Source organism: Bubalus kerabau, chromosome 21 (genome assembly GCF_029407905.1).
Source record: "Bubalus kerabau isolate K-KA32 ecotype Philippines breed swamp buffalo chromosome 21, PCC_UOA_SB_1v2, whole genome shotgun sequence".
In the NCBI taxonomy this organism is placed as follows: domain Eukaryota; kingdom Metazoa; phylum Chordata; class Mammalia; order Artiodactyla; family Bovidae; genus Bubalus; species Bubalus kerabau.
In genome coordinates this window covers 63,148,832-63,169,682 of record NC_073644.1, presented here as the reverse complement: position 1 = coordinate 63,169,682, position 20,851 = coordinate 63,148,832, and the positions used below count along the sequence as shown (strand labels likewise).

At 42.9% G+C, this 20,851-nt stretch overlaps 1 protein-coding gene and 1 pseudogene across 1 annotated transcript in view; both read right to left on the bottom strand.

Moving 5' to 3' along the window:
• Nucleotides 1-18,763, bottom strand: part of CDH20 (cadherin 20) — a 98,115-nt gene extending 79,352 nt beyond the window's left edge. The window contains exon 1 of the mRNA XM_055559200.1: nucleotides 18,641-18,763. The gene's annotated coding sequence lies outside the window, so the exon portion shown is untranslated. The remainder of the gene's footprint in view (nucleotides 1-18,640) is intronic.
• On the bottom strand, nucleotides 17,756-18,795 carry LOC129635953 (GTP-binding nuclear protein Ran-like; annotated as a pseudogene).
• Between the last annotated feature and the right edge of the window lie 2,056 nt (nucleotides 18,796-20,851).

Here is a 20,851-nt window from a genome sequence, read left to right as displayed (position 1 = left end):
ATTTCAGTGTTAATTGTTAAAATGAGTCATTAAAATTCACCTGGCTTGATAACAAAATTCCAAGCCATTAATTCTTCCTGGAAATTAAGAATCATTTTATTTCCAAAATATGAAAGTTTTAAAATGGTATGGAAATCAAATGTCAATTTATTAAATGACAGTTTAATAAATGTCAATTTATTTTTGCAAACCTGGTGATTCTAACCAACTTCAGGATTCTTACTGCCAGTTCTGTTTTATTTTTCTCAATGTGATTGGAAATATGCTTACCAGCAAAAGGTCCACACAGTCAGACGATGGAAATGGGACCGTTTCTTTGTACGAAACGACAGTTGTAACTTTCGGATGTGACGTTACGGTCGACAGAGGCCAGGAGCCCGAGGATGCCCGAGGCCAGGAGCACGAGGATGCCAGAGGCCAGGAGCCCGAGGATGCCCGAGGCCAGGAGCCCGAGGATGCCCGAGGCCAGGAGCCCGAGGATGACTCGAGTTAACAGGTGCGGTGCTGCCCTCTGCACACCCCGCTTTTCAGCAGCTGCAGGAGCACACAGGTGGGAAGTAAAGAGTGCCAGTGCCCGCAGACAGTGACCCTATATTCAATTTCAATTAAAAAAACATCTGGAGATATTCTTGGAAAACCAGGCCAACCAGGGTTTTTCTAATGAGCTCTGGGCTGATCCCGTTTGAAGCGCTCTCCAGGACTTATGCAGGAGCTGAGGTTGCTTGCTATCACGAGGCTTATTTGGAGATGATTCGTTCCACGTGTGGACATTGTCTTTTCCTGAGTCTAGGGATGAATCAAGGATGTTGTCATACGGTGATCAATACCACTGAGGATTTCCCACATATGTTCGATGGCTCCATGGCTTTTTTTTTCACGAAGAATAATTCATGTCTGGAACATGGTGGAGGACTCCAGCTGGTTTCCCCACAACCTCCGCTTCAGCTTCACCTCCATGCTTGGATCACTGGTCTCTGCTTTCAGCTTGGAGAGGGCTGGTATGCTTCCCTCTGATGCCAATGTTTCCTCCTAGTCCCAGATATTTATTGATGGAATGTGGTTGCTTTCAGCTCCCCTGTGGCATCAAGTCACCACCCACATTCACGCCCAGCTCGTGTTTGGCTCAGGGATTCTATCTGGTGAGGATAGATTTGACAGGCATCTGTCAGCTCATGTGCCACTCCTTGACCTGGCTGGAGTCCCCAGGCTGATAGGGTTGAACCGGGTGCCAATTGAAAGCCTCCAAAAAAACAGATGGAGGGGATATTCCTGGAGGTTGCCTGGTTTTTGCTAGCAGTATAAAGAGGGCGATGGGAGGGAGTGTTGTGTGGAGGGCAGAGGGGGGAGGTTGGTGGGGAGCCTCAGAGTTGAGCGCTGTCAGGACAGGAAGAACAGTGAGGAAAGCGATGGCTCATGCTGCAGAGGATGCTAGAGGGTTTTTTTTTTTTTTTTTTAATGCCTTGTTAAACCATTAAACTGTTCTTTCCTCAGATGTTTTCTTGCATTTTTTTGAAGGTTAGGAACCAATGACCATGCTGCATAAGCAGAAAAACTCTGAACTTACATAAAGGGGATAATGATATTATCAATAAAATTTAAAAACAGAATTACCATAGTGGTACATATTTAATTACAGGCACACTTCTTGCTGTGCTGTATGATAATAACTGCAAGCGAGTCACAGAGACAGGATGGTGTTACTGGTGTTACTTTTAATGGGGAAGGGAACTAATATTTATTGAACTCCTCCTATCTGCTGGGCTCCATGCTGGGCACGCTACATATATCGTCTCATTTAGTGCAGAGTGCAACAAGGCCTTCCCAGGTCCCCGTGGGGCGGAGGAGGCAGTTACTGCTCTGGATTCTCTTTCCTTGGGCAGGGGTGCGTGTTTTCATGATGGTTTCAGGACCATTGCCCTCTCTCCAGAGGGTTCCAGAGTTTGGGTATCCTGGGTGCTGGAAGCGTGGCCACATTCAGACCCAGTGAGAACACAGCTGTCCCCTGACATCTGACCGACCTTACCCTTCACGTCTCACGAAGGGCTGGGAGCTCACCTGGCAGCCTGTGCTCCAGCCTCCAGATCAGAATTCTGTTTGAATTCAAGGAAGCAGAACCTGGAGCAGCCCCTCGTTTGAGTGTGAGGGAACATGCGTGGGCAAACCAGGGCAGCCCTCAGCCCCGCTGCCCCGTCCCCCAGGCAGTCACACAGGGCAAGCCAGAGGCGAGCCCTGGGCTTCGAGCTGCGGCCCCTCCGCCCTCCCCTTCCCTCGCCCTGCAGAACACATGCGTCAACAGCCCCGGCACTGCTCTCTGGAGACTGTGCCTTTTCAGCGTTTTGGGGTGAGGGGATTCTTTGAACGTCATAACAATCTAGACTCTGCTCCCCAGAAAAATATACCGATATTTACACTGGAAGCGAAGACTGCTTGATTTAGAGATTCACACAAACTGCTCCAGGAAAACCTCTGGGGGCATGGGGTAGGTGGGTAAGCTCAGTGTATCAGCCATTTATTCCTCAGTGGGGTTATTTTGTTCATTTGTTTACCTGAGCTGTGCTTAAGGCGGCAGGGGCTGATGAGAGAAGAGGGGCAGGCGGTAGCATAAGAGATCGTTTTGAAGTAGGAGACCTTGGGAGCCTGGGGGGTCTGGGGGGTTACAGAGAAGGCCTTGGCGTGTGCTCAGGTGCGTGGTCTCACAGTGTGGTCCATGGACAGCACATGGGCATCACACAGAGGCTTGTTGGGAATGCAGGATTGCAGAGCCTACCCCCAATGCACTGAGTCAGAACCTGCGTTTTAACAAGCTCTCTCCCTCAAGTTTGAGGAGCGTGGGTGTAAACTGAGGCCCCGAGGAGAGGAGCCGGGAGCCCGGACTGAGTTCAGAGGAAGGCAAGGACAGGAGAGTGGTGCTGAGGATGCCCGTGAAGGTGCCTCTGAGTGCCCATGAGGGCCAGGAAAGGATCCCAGACAGGAGTGGGGAAGAGAGGAAAGGGCATGGAAGGGGTCCTCTGGGGGAGGTGGGAAAGCTCTAAGTCTGGGAAGAGTAGGATGTAGTTAAACACAGGCTCAGAATTGCAGTGAAAAATGAGTTTACTACAATATGTTGGGGCTTCCCAGGTGGAGCTAGTGGTAAAGAATCTGCTCGCCAGTGCAGGAGACACAGGAAGACATGGGTTCCATCTCCAGGTCAGGAAGATCCCTGGAGAAGGAAATGGCAACCCAGTATCCTTGCCTGGGAATTCCCATGGACAGAGGAGTCTGGTGGGCTACAGTCCATGGGGCTGCAGAGAGTCTGATGCGACTGAGCACACCCTACAATTACATTAAATCATGAATGGTACATGACTTGGTGTGAACTGTGTTTTCTAAACATTCAGCTGGTATCAAAGAATTGTCATGCTACATTACTTATGATATTTATGAAGTGCATTAGGCAGGCTTCCATCTCTTCCCTTGGATGAATCTTTTGAACTTGTAATTTTGTTTTCTTGAAGCATAAGCCACTCAAGATGGGTTACTTGAAAGTCTCAAGGATCTTGAGTTATTAGTTCCTGTTATTAGCAGCTGTCATTGACATGCCTGAGATGCCCTCTACTCTGTTCCAAGAGAACCTTTATCAAATACTTGTTGGACACATTACATTAGTAACAGTTGCTTGATCTCTAACTTCCTTTGTTTTGTGAGGGAGGCAAGTAAAAGGAAATTATAATCTCTGGATCAGAGAGAGAATAATACTGTCATTTTGGTAAAGTTACAGGTTATATTCCGGTGCTGATAAAATGCTAGATATGTGTTAGGGGTTGAATTGTATACACTCCTAAAAGATATGTTGAATACCTAGCCTCTGGTATCTGTGAATGTGGCCTTATTTGGAAATAGAGCCTTTGCAGGTATAATGGAGTTACGATCAGGCCATGAGGGTGGGCCCTGATCCATCGTGACTGATGTCCTCCTCAGAAGATGGAAGACAGACACCCAGAGGGAGGGTGGTCACGAGAAGATGGAGGTAGAGTGATGCTGCGTCAAAGTCGGGGAACCCCCGGGGCCATCCAAAGCTGAAAGGCAAGGAAGGAGCCTCCCCTAGTGGCTTGGAGGGATCACGGCCTGCCGAGACTCCGACCCTGGACTTACAGCTTCCAGAACTGCGAGACAGTTTCTGTTGTTCAAAGCTACCTGGTTTATGGTACTTTGTAATGGAAACCTAGGAAACTAATATACCAGGCTTGGCTATTTTTCTATAGTCAGTCATCATTTTGATCCAATTTTGAATTCATTAGTTTTGTATACTCCTGTTTGAGATGGAATACTCATTAAAGAAACTCAAACATTTTCTGCATTAATACTAAATTTGAATCCTCTACTTGAATAGGCTGCAGGTATAGTTTTTATATAATCTAGATATACAGTGGCTCAAATTTATCTTTCATAAAATGCCAACATTGCTTTTATGTTATTTTAGTAAAAAATACAAATAAAAATGCCATTCAGCTCATCAGTACTTTGTGTGTGTGTGTGTGTGCACATGCACATGTGCGTGCCCAGTTGCTTCAGCCAGTGTTTGACTCTTTGTGACCCCATGGACTGTCGCCCGCCAGGCTCCATGGGATTTCTCAGGCAAGAATATTGAAGTTGGTTGCCATTCCCTTCTCCAGGGGATCTCCTGACCCGGGGGTCAAACCCCCGTCTTCCTGCGTCTCCTGCATTGCCATTCCCTTCTCCAGGGGACCCTCCTTACCCGGGGGTCAGGCCCCGTCTTCCTGCGTCTCTTGCATTGCCATTCCCTTCTCCAGGGGATCCTCCTGACCCGGGGGTCACCCCCGTCTTCCTGCGTCTCCTGTGTTGCCATTTCCTTCTCCAGGGGATCTCCTGACCCGGGGGTCAAGCCCCATCTTCCTGCGTCTCCTGCATTGCAGGAGATTCCTTACCCACTAAGCAGCCTGAGAAGCCCTGAGCACTGACTCCTAAATAAGATTCTGATTCAAAAATCCTGAAAGATATGTTTAATCCTAAATTGCTAAATTATTAAAAATTAAATGGAAAAAAAGCATTCAAACAGTGTTTGACATTAGTAGCTACTGATGTCTAGGATATCTAACATTGGGGAAAAAAAGTAGCAAAAACATAAGGAAAACACAATTGGCTAAGGAAAAAGGAAACTTCAAAACAGCTTATGTAATAGATACACCATATGGTCAAGGGATGTCAAAAATCTCAGATTTATTTTGAGACCAAAATCAGCCTGATCCTGAAAATTACCTTTGAGAAAGGAAGGTCGAGTTGCCGGTCCCTTCCCTGGACGGCGTTCCTGAGCGGGAAGTCCAGGAATGCACTAAAGTGCGCACACGATCCTATTCTGAGACGCCCTGAGCTGGGTACGTGTGGCCTCTGCGGTGCTGGCCAATCACTTGTGTTGTGGCTTCCCCTGTACTGTGTGAGGTTTCTGTGACTGGCTCCTCCACTTAAATTAGATCCTACTACCCCTCCCCATTTTTCTCATTTGCCTAAAGTCTGTTGTTTTGAACTCAGTGCCAGGAAGAGTGGTTACAAATGTACCCAGAGGAACCTCAGAGATGTCTCTGAGATGTGACTGTCATTGCAGAATATCCTCAAGGTCACTTGTATTTATTTTTTTCCTAAACAGTTCTTGACTTTAAAATGCCTTTGGAATTTCCAGCTCAAAATTCTAACTCCTTCCAGTGAGCTCAGTCTTATGCAAAACTTGCTTCCCGCCTGCCAAATTGAAAGCATCTGGATGGAATACTGAATTTAGGTCATTTCCCCCCCAATGTGTCCTTCTTTAGAAGAAAGGAAATCAAATCCAATAACATCACAAGAGAAGAGGGTAAAATATTTCCAACAAGAGCTTCTTGTTTCAATAGTTGCAATGAAGTGTGTGACACTCTCTCTTCCCTATCTCTGCCTCTCCTACAGCCAGATCTCAATGGTTGATTTGAATTTGTAAAGGCTTCCCTGATAGCTCAGTTGGTAAAGAATCTGCCTGCAATGCAGTTCGATTCCTGGGTCAGTAAGATATCCTGGAGAAGGAATGGGCTATGCACGCCAGTATTCTTGGGCTTCCCTTGTGGCTTGGACTTCCCTGGTGGCTCAGATGGTAAAGCGTCTGTCTACAATGTGGGAGACCTGGGTTTGATCCCTGGGTCGGGAAGATCCCCTGGAGAAGGAAATGGCAATCCACTCCAGTACTATTGCCTGGAAAATCCCATGGACAGAGGAGCCTGGTAGGCTACAGTCCTGAGTGACTTTACTTTCATTTTCCCTTGTGGCTCAGCTGGTAAAGAATCTGCCCACAATGCGGGAGACCTGGATTCAATCCCTGGTTTGGGAAGATTCCCTGGAGAAGGGAAAGACTACCCACTCCAGTAGACTGGCCTGGAGAATTCCATAGACTATACAGTCCATGGGGTTGCAAAGAGTCAGACACAACCAAGCAAGTTTCACTTTCACTTTACAGCCTTTTAGTTTCCATCATCTGTATAGTACCATTCTCTGCTGAGGGGAACAATTAGAGTATGCCAGTTCCTGAGGTTAATCAAGGCAGATTTCCCATCTTCCCAGTGGAGGCCCTGGGCGAAGTACAGACAGGGCTTCTTCGACTTGAAAGTGCATAGGAATCCTCTGAGGGTCTTGTTAACGTGCAGATTTATTAGATCAGCCTGGGGTGGGGCTTGAGCTTTTGCATTTCTAAAACACTCCTAGGTGGTATAAGAGCTGCTGGTTTGTAAAAGACATCTAGAGGGCACTGCATGGCCCTCTTTGGGAGTACCCAGCTTCAGGTTCACTTCTTGGCTTAGTCTCTCTCTTGTCACCTGGCTATTTCTGGGCTTGATACGTTGAGGGCATATAGGATTTACACTCATTGTAGGGCTTTCCAGGTGGCGCGCTCAGATCAGTTCAGTTCGGTTGCTCAGTCGTGCCTGACTCTGTGACTCCATGGACCGCAGCACGCCAGGCCTCCCTGTCTGTCACCAGCTCCCAGAGCTCACTCAAACTCATGTCCATTGAGTCGGTGATGCCATCCAACCAGCTCATCCTCTGTCGTCCCCTTCTCCTCCCACCTTCAATCTTTCCCAGCATAAGGGTCTTTTCTAATGAGTCAGCTCTTCGCATGAGGTGGCCAAAGTATTGGAGTTTCAGCTTCAGCATCAGAACTTCCAATGAATATTCAGGACTGATTTCCTTTAGGATGGACTGGTTGGATTTCCTTGCAGTCCAAGGGACTCTCAAGAGTCTTCTCAAACACCGCAGTTCAAAAGCATCAATTCTTTGGTGCTCAGCTTTCTTTATAGTCCAACTCTCACATCCATACATGACCACTGGAAAAACCATAGCCTTGACTGGAAGGACCTTTGTCCTTTGGCAAAGTAGTGTCTCTGCTTTTTAATATGCTGTCTAGGTTGGTCATAACTTTTCTTCCAAGGAGCAAGCATCTTATAATTTCATGGCTGCAATCACCATCTGCAATGATTTTGGAGCCCCCCAAAATAAAGTCTCTCTCCGTTTCCACTGTTTCCCTATCTATTTGCCATGGAGTGATGGGACCAGATGCCATGATCTTAGCTTTCTGAATGTTGAATTTTAAGCCATCTTTTCCACTCTCGTCTTTCACTTTCATCAAGAGGCTCTTTAGTTCTTTTTAGCTTTCTGCCATAAGGGTGGTGTCATCTGCATATCTGAAGTTATTGATATGTCTCCTGGCAATTTTGATTCCAGTTTGTGCTTCATCCAGTCAAGCATTTCTCATGATGTACTCTGCATATAAGTTAAATAAGCAGGGTGACAATATACAGCCTTGATGTACTCCTTTCCTGATTTGGGACCAGTCTGTTGTCCCATGTTCAGTTCTAACTGTTGCTTCTTGACCTGCATACAGATTTCTTAGGAGGCAGGTCAGGTGGTCTGGTATCCCCATCTCTTGAAAAATTTTCCACAGTTTGTTGTGATCCGCACAGTCAAAGGCTTTAGCATAGTCAATAAAGCAGGTGGTGCTAATGGTCAAGAATTTGCCTGCCAATGCAGGAGACATTAGAGACATGGGTTCGATCCCTGGACTGGGAACTTTCCCTGGAGGAGCGCATGGCAGCAACCCAGTTCAGTGTTCTTGCCTGGAGAATCCCATGGACAGAGGAGCGTGGCGGGCTACAGTCCATAGGGTCGCAAAGAGTCAGAAACAACTGATGTGACTTAGTACAAGTACAATGTCTCCCACACATGGAAGTAATCTCACTATTTCCCTTTTTCTATATTCCTGTTCTTTCCCCACTAAGGACTCTGAGAGTTCAAAAATCTGTGCACACAGTAGCTTGTTATTACAGAGAAACCATTTTTAACTGAGTAGAGGGAAAACAAGGAAAGATTTGTATCTACATTGATCGAACCTATATTCCATCATCAAAGAATTCAGAATTTAATTTTACCAGAGGTGATAGTTTCTTTAGTCTTTACTTAGCATTAACGTAAGTAATAGTCAGAATGATAGCAGATTGAAGCATATTTAATTTTTAGCTTTCCAAGTGCTCTAAATAAAAGAGATTGTAATAATGTGACCCAAGCTATTATATCCCCAGCGGCACTTAAGACTGGTAGATGTAATGTTCCACTTAGGAGCTGTCATGGTACAATTAACTGGATGGCATTAAAAAGAAGTTTCTTAAAACAGTTAAAGTTGTAAAGCTATTTAGAAATAGATCTGTGCTTCTCAAGTAAATACAAACAAGGACTGCAGTCATTTTAGTGGATAATACAAGAAATCAACAAGCCCAATTCTGGTTTCCCATGGATGAGATTTAAACAGCAAATCTCTGCTACTTTAGGCAATTAACATAAAATATACTTAAATTTGGAAGATTTACTCTGTCATCACCTTCCCACACAACAAACACAAATCCCAGGCTCATTTGCCTTCATTAATTCACCCAGCATTGCTGATTCTGCTCTCAGCTGCTTAAGCACAGCCTACCTTCAAGTTAAGTTCCTGCATCCGGGCTCTTTAGCTTCTGTTCAGATCCTGGAGGAATCACAGAGTACACACATTACAAGCCTTTCAGCCTGATTCTCTAACCCTGAGGGAGGCTCTATTGGTGTACGCAAAATCAAAGAGGTTTGCGGAGAACAATTTCTTACCTATGGTCTGGCAGAGCTCAGACCCAGCTGCCTGGCTCTGGAAAGGAGAGGGATATGATGGGCCTCATATGAGAAGAGATGCTTTCTGAGATGTCTCTTGGACAGGCTATCTTCCTGACTCCCCTTCCCAAATATTACAGGAATGGGGCAAATAAATTGTGATTCAGGGCTATATAAACCACGAACAATTTCAGATACTATGGTATCTTTTTTTTTTTTGGAAATGGGTATTTAGTTGTGTTGTTTAGTTGCTAAGTCATGACTCTTGTGAACCCATGGACCACCAGGCTCTTCTGTCAATGGGATTTCCCAGGCAAGAGTATTGGAATGAGTTGCCATTTCCTTCTGCAGGGAATCTTCTTGACCCAGGGATGGGACTTGTGTCTCCTGCATTGGCCAGTGGATTCTTTACCAAATGTGCCACTATTCTCCTTAACCAAGGAAAATCCTATTCTAAGAGTGAATATTGGTTCAATATCGTAAACATTGACAGTAAACTAAAAGGATGGAGGCCCATGAAGGTTATAGAGGAGAGAAAGCACAGATGGAGAGGGTCTCATACCGAGAATAAGGCAGACAGAAGGGAGGAGAAATAGTCACGGAGAGACGATGAGAAGATGCAGAGACAGAGGAAACAGCAGAGCAGAAAGACATATTGCCATGTTTAAACGCTTGTGATGAGCTCTGTGTGTGTTTTCTTGCTTGTAAAAGGAGTCAATTCAGGATCCAGGCTGTCCACTGGAGAATCTGCATTTGACAGTGAGATATATCGTACAGAAGAGGGGTAACAGCAACGTAAGGCTGACCAGGAAATGCAGGTGGACGGCATGGCCATGGAGGCTCCGGGCCTGACTGGACAAGAAACAGGGAGGGGCGAGAGGCTGGAGAATCAGCTTCCTGTGTTTTCACAGTGTCTGACTCCAGAATGCACATAATCCCCACACAAACAGCTAGGTCTTGTCATGTGTCTACCAAGCCACATGGAGATCACAGAATACCTAGGCCAGGTCATGGTTTGTATTTGGTGACCTGAAAGAAGGAAAGAAAGATTTTGCGCCTGTTACTTACCATCAACTGTGCTAAAATTTATTATCTGGCAACCTCTTGGATCCCATTACTACCTAGGAGCAAATAAGAGGAATGGGCTACTCAAAGTATAGCCTAGAGGACTGAGGCTGGTAACTGACTGTAGAATGGGACCACTCTGATCTGTAAACTTACAGAGTGATAGTGTCATAGGAGACCATTTGGCTTGGACAGGAAAGGTCTCCTGAAATGCAGATGAGCTGGGTTTGATCCCTGGGTTGGGAAGATCTCCAGGAGAAGGGAATGGCTACCCACTCCAATATTCTTGCCTGGAGAATTCCATGGACAGAGGAGCCTGGCAGGCGACAGTCCATGGGGTCACAAAGAGTCACTTTCAGGGGAAATTTCTAGTGAAGCTGGGTGCAGAATTTAAACTTAGATGCCTCTCTTAAAACATTTTCAGTAACTTATTAAAAATTCTTTCTAAAACAGAGGTTTATCATGGAGATTATGTTACAATTTATATAACTAATATTAACTTGAGATAAAATTAAAGGATCATTTTTTTCAATGTCCTTTAGCACAGAAGTGTATAGCATTTGTTTTTCACAGTAACCTATGGTTTTTTGTTTGCTTGTCTAACTCATGTTCTCATAATATCTTCACATTCCCACATTTGGCAAATAATTGTATACTTGTGGAATCTCTTGGAAGAAATAAAATGTTGTAAAAATATTATTAAGGGAATAATATGAACTTACAGTGGTTTTATAATTAACCATATTGAAGAAATCCAAAATATGGAATAAATTACTCAAAAACTATGTCATATTAAGATGATTTAATTATGCACATTCACATTTAAAAAGTAGAGTTGACCTCCTTTCCAAAAAATAATTTCATTAATGGCTCCAGAATCTTTATCTTACAAACTGTCCTATTAAAACTTTTACCCATCAATCATACTTTTTAATTAACTAAACTGCAGACTTTATTTAGATTTCTCCAATTTTTTCATTAATGTCCATTTTCTATTCTAGGATTCTATCCAAGATCCCACACTGCCTTTACTTGTCATGTCTCTTCAGTCTCCTTCAGTCTGTGTCATTTTCCACAGCCTTCTTAGTCTTTTGCGATATTGAACAAAATGATCTAGCCATCATTCTTGTTGGAAATGGTTTGCAATTATTCTTTTTAGCTTGGTTTCTGGTGGAAGAGTTTTGGGATAATTCTAAGTGGTGGTAAAATATCTGTGGTAAATAATTTTTTAAAGAGATATAAAAAAATCCCATATAGAAAGTACATAAAAACAATGACATAACATATATAGAGTTATGAAGACTAAGAATGTATAGGGCAAATATGAAGAAAATGATAAGATTCTAACAATGAATATAAAAGAGCTGAATGAAAGGAGGATGTATCACTGGAATACTATTGGGTGGGAGTTTGAAAAATTATTTTAAGTTTATCTGGAATAGCTGGGTGGTGTGGGAGAAGAGGAGTGCTATTTGCCCTTCTAGATATTAAATGTGTTTTAAAACTATAATAATTCAATCGTTATGGTACTAAGGACATAAGGTACTAAGGTCCTAAGGACTGAGGACAAAAAGATCAATGAAACAGAACACAAATTTCAGAAATAGCCAACTGCACAGAGGAACTTAGAATACAAAACAATACATGTATTTCAATTTCTATAAAGAGAATGTTCCTCAAAATATAAAACCTAAACAGTAAGGTGCCATTAAATGCTTTACAACCAGGTCCCTGAAAAAAACTGTATGCAAATATATCAGTTCAGTCCAGTCGTGTCCGACTCTTTGCCACCCCACGAACTGCAGCACGCCAGGCCTCCCTGTCCATCACCAACTCCCGGAGTTCACTCAGACTAACGTCCATCGAGTCAGTGATGCCATCCAGCCATCTCATCCTCTGTCGTCTCCTTCTCCTCCTGCCCCCAATCCCTCCCAGCATCAGAGCCTTTTCCAATGAGTCAACTCTTCGCATGAGGTGGCCAAAGTACTGGAGTTTCAGCTTTAGCATCATTCCTTCCATATGTACATAAATATTATACAATTTTTTACTAAAATAGAGGATACCTAGCATACAATTTAAAAATAAAAGTACACAATACTCTTTATTGTCAATAAATGTTATTAATGTAATCAATTTTTTGTAATGTAATTTTTCAGACTGCTTTTTTTGATTTTTTTCTAACTTTGAACTTACAGTCAATATTCAGCCATGATTTTTTGACACATGGAGTTGCATCTCAGTCTGCTAACTCTTTTCCCAATAAATATATTATTAAATCTGATATGTGGCTTGTTAAACTTCTTTTCATCCCCTTCTCATTAATTAACTAAAAACTCAGTTTCAGAACTAAATCAAGCCCTGATTTGTAGCACTAGCTGATTTCCATGGTGTAAATACTCCCTTCACGACCAATTTTAAGCTACCAATGACGTCACTGAATGTGGAGTTGGGAAAAGATGTGGAATAGCACACTACGATATCCATTATCTGCATATGGTAGTCATGCTGCTAAGTCACTTCAGTCGTGTCCAACTCTGTGCGACCCCACAGACGGCAGCCCACTAGGCTCCGCCATCCCTGGGATTCTCCAGACAAGAACACTGGAGTGGGTTGCCATTTCCTTCTCCAATGCATGAAAGTGAAAAGTGAAAGTGAAGTCGCTCAGTCGTGTCCGACTCTCAGAGACCCCATGGACTGCAGCCCACCAGGCTCCTCCGTCCATGGGATTCTCCAGGCAAGAGGACTGGAGTGGGTGCCATTGCCTTCATAACTAATTTCAAAAGTATAGATAATAGGAGCATTTAGTAAAGTAACTAGTATTTATTGACTTTGTTTTAAATATAATTTAATCATAAGTTTATGTAATTTTTAAATAATTGCTACATTTTATGATTGATCCTCAAAATTCCTGAAAATCTGACAATTGGCTTGCATAAGTTGCTGAGCTCTTAACCCTACAGATGACTGTTTTGAAGACAGGACCACAAAGTAAAATATTGGAAACTTTCTAAAATATTTAGACTGTAAAGAAAGTTAAAAAGTAAGATGAAAAATCAGAAAATGGATTAATTACTTCTCTGGTGGGCAATTTAGCAATATATATCAAAATATAAGATTTACCATTTCTTTGATCAAACCACTCCACTTTTCCTTCATCTGTTAATTCCTCATATTTATTGAGCACCTATTATGTTGCAGGAGCTTCTAAGAATTAATTTTACAAGCATATAAAGACCTATAAGATAGGAGAGTTGCCTCAATATTTTATAGTAACGAAGCATTAATAAAATATAAATGTTCATCAATAAGGGATTGGTTAAGTAAATGATGGTTCATTGATATGATTGTAACCATTAAGAATGAAGCTATAGATCAATGTTCATTGTAATGGAAATATGTCCATGGTGCATTTAAAAGCAAAAATCAGCAAGCTTTAAAAGTGCATATGGTATGATTCCCTTTTGTAAAGAATAGTTATATCTCTATACATGCACATATAGGGACTTCCCTGTAGCTTATATAGTAAAGAATCTGCCTGCAATGCATGAGGCTTGGGTTCGATCCCTGGGTCAGGAAGATCTCCTGCAGAAGAAAGTGGCAACCCGCTCCAATATTCTTGCCTGGAGAATCCCATGGAAGAGAAGCCTGGTGGGCTACAGTCTATGGGGCCGCAGTCAGACATGACCGAGCAACTAACACTATTACTACTACTATACGTGGACAGATGTGTGTAGACAAAGTCAGGAAGGATTTGCACAAGCTATTAATGAGGCAAGCTTTTCTCTTCTGAATAAATGCTTTTATAATGAACATGTATTACCTCTTAAAAATAACACTGAAACTCTTTCCATTAAAAATTATTGTGGTAAACATGTCCATCGTAGATGAGTCATGTTCTAGAGAAAGGACTTTAAATTTTGGACTAAAAGTCTTGTTTGGAGTTCACAGTACCATTTTCTCTAGTTGAGTATCTATTTGAAAAACCCCATAATAAATAGTAAAGTTAAAAAAAGAGGTTTGAATTTCAGTTTCACTTCACTTTAGCTCTGTGACCTTGATTGAGATAACTGTCTGCTCTGAGCCTCACTGTTCTAAGTGGCAGGATGGACTGCATTCTTTATTCTTTGGTGACTTTGAGTCAATGACTTAAATGTTCTGTTGTTTAGTGTCTCTACTTGGGGAGTGTTGGTAACAATGGAAATGGTGGTAATAGTTGTACCTATCTCATAGAATCATTGTGTTAAATGAATTAAAATTCATGCCTGTCATTGAACAAATTCTGATTATTTTCATTATCTGCAAATGGGTTGATGGTGATAACAATGATGCTAAAACACACCTGGAAGATTTGTTAAATACTTAATATTTAGACCAAATGCTAGTTGCATCTACATTAAAACACAGCCTGAGTAAGATTTCTTCAAGAGAATATCCAATGTAATTTATTTATCCCATGTCACATCTAGAAATTAGATAACAGGAGGTTGAATGCAAACTTTGAATTTTGACTTATTGAATAAAATACCCTTTCTTTGTTCAATTATCCAATATACTATTTCAAAATCTGGACTGTCATATTTAACAGCACAAATATTTCTATATAATTTTATTTTGAGAAATCTCTATTGGATCATCATAATTCTTTATTATTCCATTAACTCAAAACAATTTGTACTGCCTCACTTGATATTCTCTGTAAATGGAGGCGATGCAATTATGCTATTTTAAATAATTTAAAGTGCCATGTTCCCTGCTGCCCATCCATTTGTATATATATTATTCTGTGTGCATGCCTATCGGATGCCAACACACAGCCTAGTCCTTCAGTACCGAGCCATTAACCATGTGCGGATCAGAAGCGATGTATATATTAATGATGTATTTTAATTTAACACATGACAGCAAGGGAAGCTGAGTGACACATCATATTTAGCTACAAATAAGGGAAGAACTCATTGCCTAGGAGTGTTCGAGTCACAGGTGAATAGCAAAAGGTTTTTATTCCTTCCCTGACAGAATAAATTTATCTCCTTAAAAGTCACCTTTATGCTTTCTACTTATCATCAGGAAGGCTGCATTCTGTATTTCAATTTTATGTGGACAAGACATTAATTTTAAGTGAAAGACATTGTTCTGTGCTGGAATTAAATGAGGTCATTATTGGTTTGAGTGCTAAAGATGTGTCTGTGGCGGGGTTCAGGCTCATGTTTGGCTTTAATGAGAAAAGTGCTATGTGAATATGGTCCTCTTGACTTTTTTGGCAGCAAAAGCAGAGTTTAAATGGGGCCATATAGTTGAAAGCTATCAGTAGCCTTCCTAAGTACCTGGAGTCAGAGTATACATGTGATATCAGATAGGGGATGTATGCAAGAATAGATGGGTCCTTTCTCAGTGGAGAGATGGATATGGCCACTTATAATTGATTTTAGATAGAGGAGCTCGGAGAGCATTAACTTCTGCTATTGAGAAAGGAACTTCAGAGGTCATCTAGTTTAAACCAAAGTTGAATCTTTTCAAGAATCATGTCTCTCCATTTCTTAAACACCCCCAGAAAGAGATTTGGCCACTCCTCTCAATATATAAATGTCATCAAATTGGCAGGAAAGAGAGAAAGCTGGTGATTAGAACAGGATGAATATTTAAAACAACCTTAACGCGTTCTATATCTGAGAGAAAATAAATGAGGTTTTGTTCAAATAAGGCCAAGAAGACCAATTCAGCTCTATTCGGGGCAAGTTCAGGTGATTGTCGAGGAGCACAAGCTAATTATAATTAAATAGTGCCTCGCTCTCCTTCCTGCTAGACCCACACCTCCTGAAAGGGAACTTGATAGCCTTTTTACTTTCTCACTTCTCATTCACCCTGCAACCTAGTGATTGCTGACTTTTGCTTCTCTAATCAATTGAAATGGTTTTTGAAACTCACCCAAGGTGTTCTTTCCCAGTGTACGGACACTTCACAGGCTTCTGTTATTTGACCTCTCTGCTGTATTTGAGAGAGGAGGAAGGTTCTTACAAGTATTCTGGAATACACAGTTTCCCATTATTCTGTTAAATAGTGTGATGGGGTGAGGGCTGGTCTTTCTAAAGCTTCCTTGCTAAAACAAGGGAGGTTGATTGGTCCTAATCACTAGTCTTCTTTTCTTTTTGCTTTTGATATTTAACTAGCATTAAGGCAAGCACTGTGTTGCTTTACAAATGTTATCTGATTTAATGCCCCCAAATTTCAATAGAAGGGAGGTAGCATTAAAGAGTCAGACACGACTGAGCACAAGCATGCACATCAGCATCACCTTCATTTGACAGAAAAGAAGATGGAAGTTCATAGTGGTGAGCTACTTGACTGGAGTTATGTAGCTTCTTGGGGCTTCCCAGGTGAAGCTAGTGGTAAAGAACCTGCCTACTAATGCAAGAGATGCAGGAGACATGGGTTCAATCCCTGGGTCAGGAAGATCCCCTGGAGGAGAGCATGCCAACCTACTCCAGTAATCTTGCCTGGAGAATGCCATGGGCAGAGGAGACTGGCTGGCTAAGGTCCATAGGATTGCAAAGAGTCGGACAACTGTTGCTTCAGTCGAAGCAACTTAGCCTGCATTAGTGTGCATGTAGCTCTTTAAGTGGTGGCGCTTGGATTTAAACCAGCCTTGAGCCCTTGTCCAGTACAGCATAGCAGAGGACAGCCGAGAAGAGCAGAAATCAGCTGCTCAGGGCACATGCTGCAGCGACAGGGGTGAAATCTAAGTGGAGGTCGTCGTCGTTCTTTAGTCACTAAGTCCTGTCCAACTCTTTTGTGACTCCATGGACATAGCCCACCAGACTCCTCTGTCCATGTGATTTTCCAGCCAAGCATACTGGAGTGGGTTGCCATTTCCTTCTCCAGGGGATCTTCCCAACCCAAGGATTGAACATGAGTCTCATGCATTGGTAGATGGATTCTTTACCAGTGAGCCACTCAGTTCAGTTCAGTCGCTCAGTCGTGTCCGACTCTTTGGGACCCCATGGACTGCAGCACGCCAGGCTTCCCTGTCCATCACTAACTCCCAGAGCTTGCTCAAACTCATGTCCATTGAATTGGTGATGCCATCCAACCAGCTCATTCTCTCTCATCCCTTTCTCCTCCTGCCTTCAATCTTTCCCAGCATCAGGGTCTTTCCTAGTGAGTCAGTTTCTTTGCATCAGGTTGCCAAAGTATTGGAGTTTCAGCTTCAGCTCTTCCAATGAATATTCAGGACTGTTTTCCTTTAGGATTTATTGGTTTGATCTCCTTGCAGTCTAAGGGACTGAGCCACTAGGAAGCCCATAAGCACAAGTGGTATAATGTTATTAGGCTGAACACATAGGGACTGAAAAAGCATGTACCTGAGTCAATAAAATGGCCTCAGACTGACTGCCTAGGAGAGCAGAGAACAGTAAACTGAAGTCATGATGTGAACTTAGATCTAAACTTCTCTTCCCAAAGAGAATTTTTGATTTAACTTGTCACACTCATAATGACTAATTAAATTCTCTTCACCCCATAGGTCACGGATTTTGCTTTTTTTTTTTTTTAAGATATTTGAAATACAACTTTACTCTGATTCTAAATGAAAAGGAATGGGAATGACAGTAACAAACAAGATTGCACCTCTCAATATTGTTATGTGACTATAGCAGTCTTATATTTGAAACTCAAGGAGGAAACAACTGTGTTCCAAAACACCTAAATGTGCAGGTCCAAAAACTGAAGTTTTTTTAAACCGCCACATTCACTCCAAAGCCCATCCGTTTCCTTCAGTATCCAAAGAGTAAACGCATGTTCTGCTTAGCTATATAATAAAGTGGCAAAAACGGCACCGCTGACATCACAGGACAGTTGCCTATAAAACTAGACTTCTGACGCTGGGCCCCCGCCTCACTGTCTCACAGGTCATCATCTTCATCCGGGACAGCAGTTGTCTGAGCAGCCTCTAAACCGTGCTCGTACTGTGCTGCCGAGGCTGGGTCCATGACCACCTCTGGCGGGGCCAGAGCAGGCGTGGCGACAAACTCCAAGTTAGGGTCTCCAATCAGTTTTCTAGCAAGCCAGAGGAAGGGCTTTTCAAAGTTATAGTTATTTTGGCAGAAATGTCATAGTACTGAAGATTCTTCTTTCGGTGGAAGGCAATTGACTTTGCCTTAACCTTTCTGTCCTTAATATCCACTTTGTTGCCACACAACACAATCGGGATGTTCTCACACACTCGTACCAGATCTCTATGCCAGTTAGGTACCTTCTTGTAAGTAACTCTCGATGTTACATAAACATTATAAAGGCACACTGAGCTTGTATGTAATAGCCACCTCTCAGTCCACCAAATTTCTCCTGACCAGCGGTATCCCACACATTGAACTTAATCTGTCCTCGGTTGGTATGGAACACAAGAGCATGGACCTCAACACCCAAGGTAGCTACATACTTCTTCTCAAATTCTCCAGTCAGATGACGCTTCACGAATGTAGTTTTTCCAGTACCACCATCACCAACCAATACAAGTTTGAGCTGAACTTGGGGTTCTTCTTGGGCAGCCATTGCCATGTTACTTGCAGAAGCCTCTCTGCGCTCCTCCGACTGAGGGCTGGAAAGACGGCGGAAGCGCAATTCAAATGCGCGGACGCCAGTGCGCAGAGGGAGGGCGGGGCAACGGCGGCGCGCCGCTCCCACGCTGCCCGACGCACGCGCGCACGCAGGCCGCCCAGGCTTCGGCATTGCACCCGTTAGCCTGCAGCCTAGGGAGAGGCTCGCGGTGCCCTGGGCATGGGAGGCAACGCCGTAGGTCCGATTTTGCTCACTTTTTCAACTGCTGTATCCTCAACCCGTAATACAAAAGTGATTAATGAGTATTTATTGAATGTCACAAACCCTTTTCCTTTTGAAATTCTCTGACATCTACATGCAGGTTTTCCTCCCAATTCACTGGCTGCTCCTCTTCAGTCTGTTTATGTACTTTACTTTCTCCGTGACTTTCCAGGGTTTCTCAAGAATCTACCCTTAACATACATGGAAATCGACTATACTTACACTGCTGAGGCTCTAAGGTCCATTAGTGGTATTCACCATCCTATAACTATTGCCTCCCCAGCCTCTAGTTGATTCTAAATTTCTCTTCTGAGCATCATAGCTGTATGTTCCACTGTCTTCTAGCAAACTCTGTTTTGGAATCCTGTGGACACCTCAAATGCAACAAGTCTAATACAATGCAACTTAGCCCCCATATTCAAACATTTGTGTTTTTGGAATAAAACATTTTATTTTAAAGGGAGGGTCTAGAGCTTTCATCATATGCTCTAAAAGTTCCATGGCCAAGAAAATTTCACAACTCGTGTGCATTCTTCCTAAGCAACAGTGCTTTTGCTGTGAATCCCAATCCCAGGGGTTCGGGCAGGTTCTTGTGTGCAGGCAAGAAACGCTGGCCATTGCAAGGTTTCTCACCATAATCCCTTGCTCCTTGTGAGAATGCTGTAATTATTTGGTCTGCGTATATGGCAACCTGCTTTGCTCTGCTGTCGTTCAACACTTGCTTCAGCTCTGTTCTGCTTTTAGGACCAGCCTTCATGTTGGTTTGTTTCAGGCTACTGTCGTAAGGTAAAGTGAACCGAGAGGTGAACAAACATATCCCAGGAAGGGATTTGAAGGAAGTCAGAATAGGCAGCTGTGTCTAATTACATAGGAATGAGAGTGAGAAATGAGCATAGGTAATGATTAGGAGGTAACTGGTAATTTCTGAGTAAATAATTTGAGAGGAATTGTGTGGAAGACAGACTACAAGTGATAAAGAGAGAATAGATAATGAAGAGAGTGTGAAGGTGCTAGAAAAGGCAACAGTGAAATTCATGACCATGGAACTGAAACTGAGAGATGAAGGACTCGAAAATATGGAGAAAGGGATTAGAGTGCTTGATGGAGAAGGTCAAGTTCAGGAGCAAGGTAGTGAGAGAGGTGAGAGCAGAAAACAGTTAAAGAAGGTGGGAATCAGAGGCAAAATCGTGTGTTCGACATTGTCTTCAGTGATACTGAGTAAGTTGAAGTGTTCTTATTTTCATGGGTAGGTTAGCAGAGTGGAGATGAAATCAGTGAGAAATTGTGGGAGAAGTGTGTGTGGTAGGTTTTAACATTTCTACAGAGTATTTGATATTCCTTTTTATGTGTCTAATTCACTTCCCCTTAAATATGAGCCAGACTTGTGATTGACTTCTAGCATAAAATGCAATGAAATGAAGCTGTGTGGCTTCTGGGACTAGGTCATCAAAGGTATACAACTTCTATCTAGCTCTCTCATGGGATGCTTGTCTTTGTAACTCAGCTCCTGTGTTTTAAGGAAGCATAGGCCATGTGGAGAGATCTACATGGAGAGGTAGCCAGGCCTGTGACCCTCAGCCCAGGCTGAAGAACCAGCCAAAATCCAGCACCAACTGGGCAGTCCTCAAGGTGAACCATTGGGAAGAAGATCTTCAAACCTTGTTGAACTACCCCAGCTGATGTCACATGGAGCAGAGAGGAGCTTTCCCTGCTAAGCCCTGCCCAACTTGAACATCTGAGAGGAACATATGTGATTATTACTGGTTTAAACCATTAAATCTGGGTGGTTTATATGCAGTGACAGAAAACTGGAGTAGAGTTTTAGCAAGGC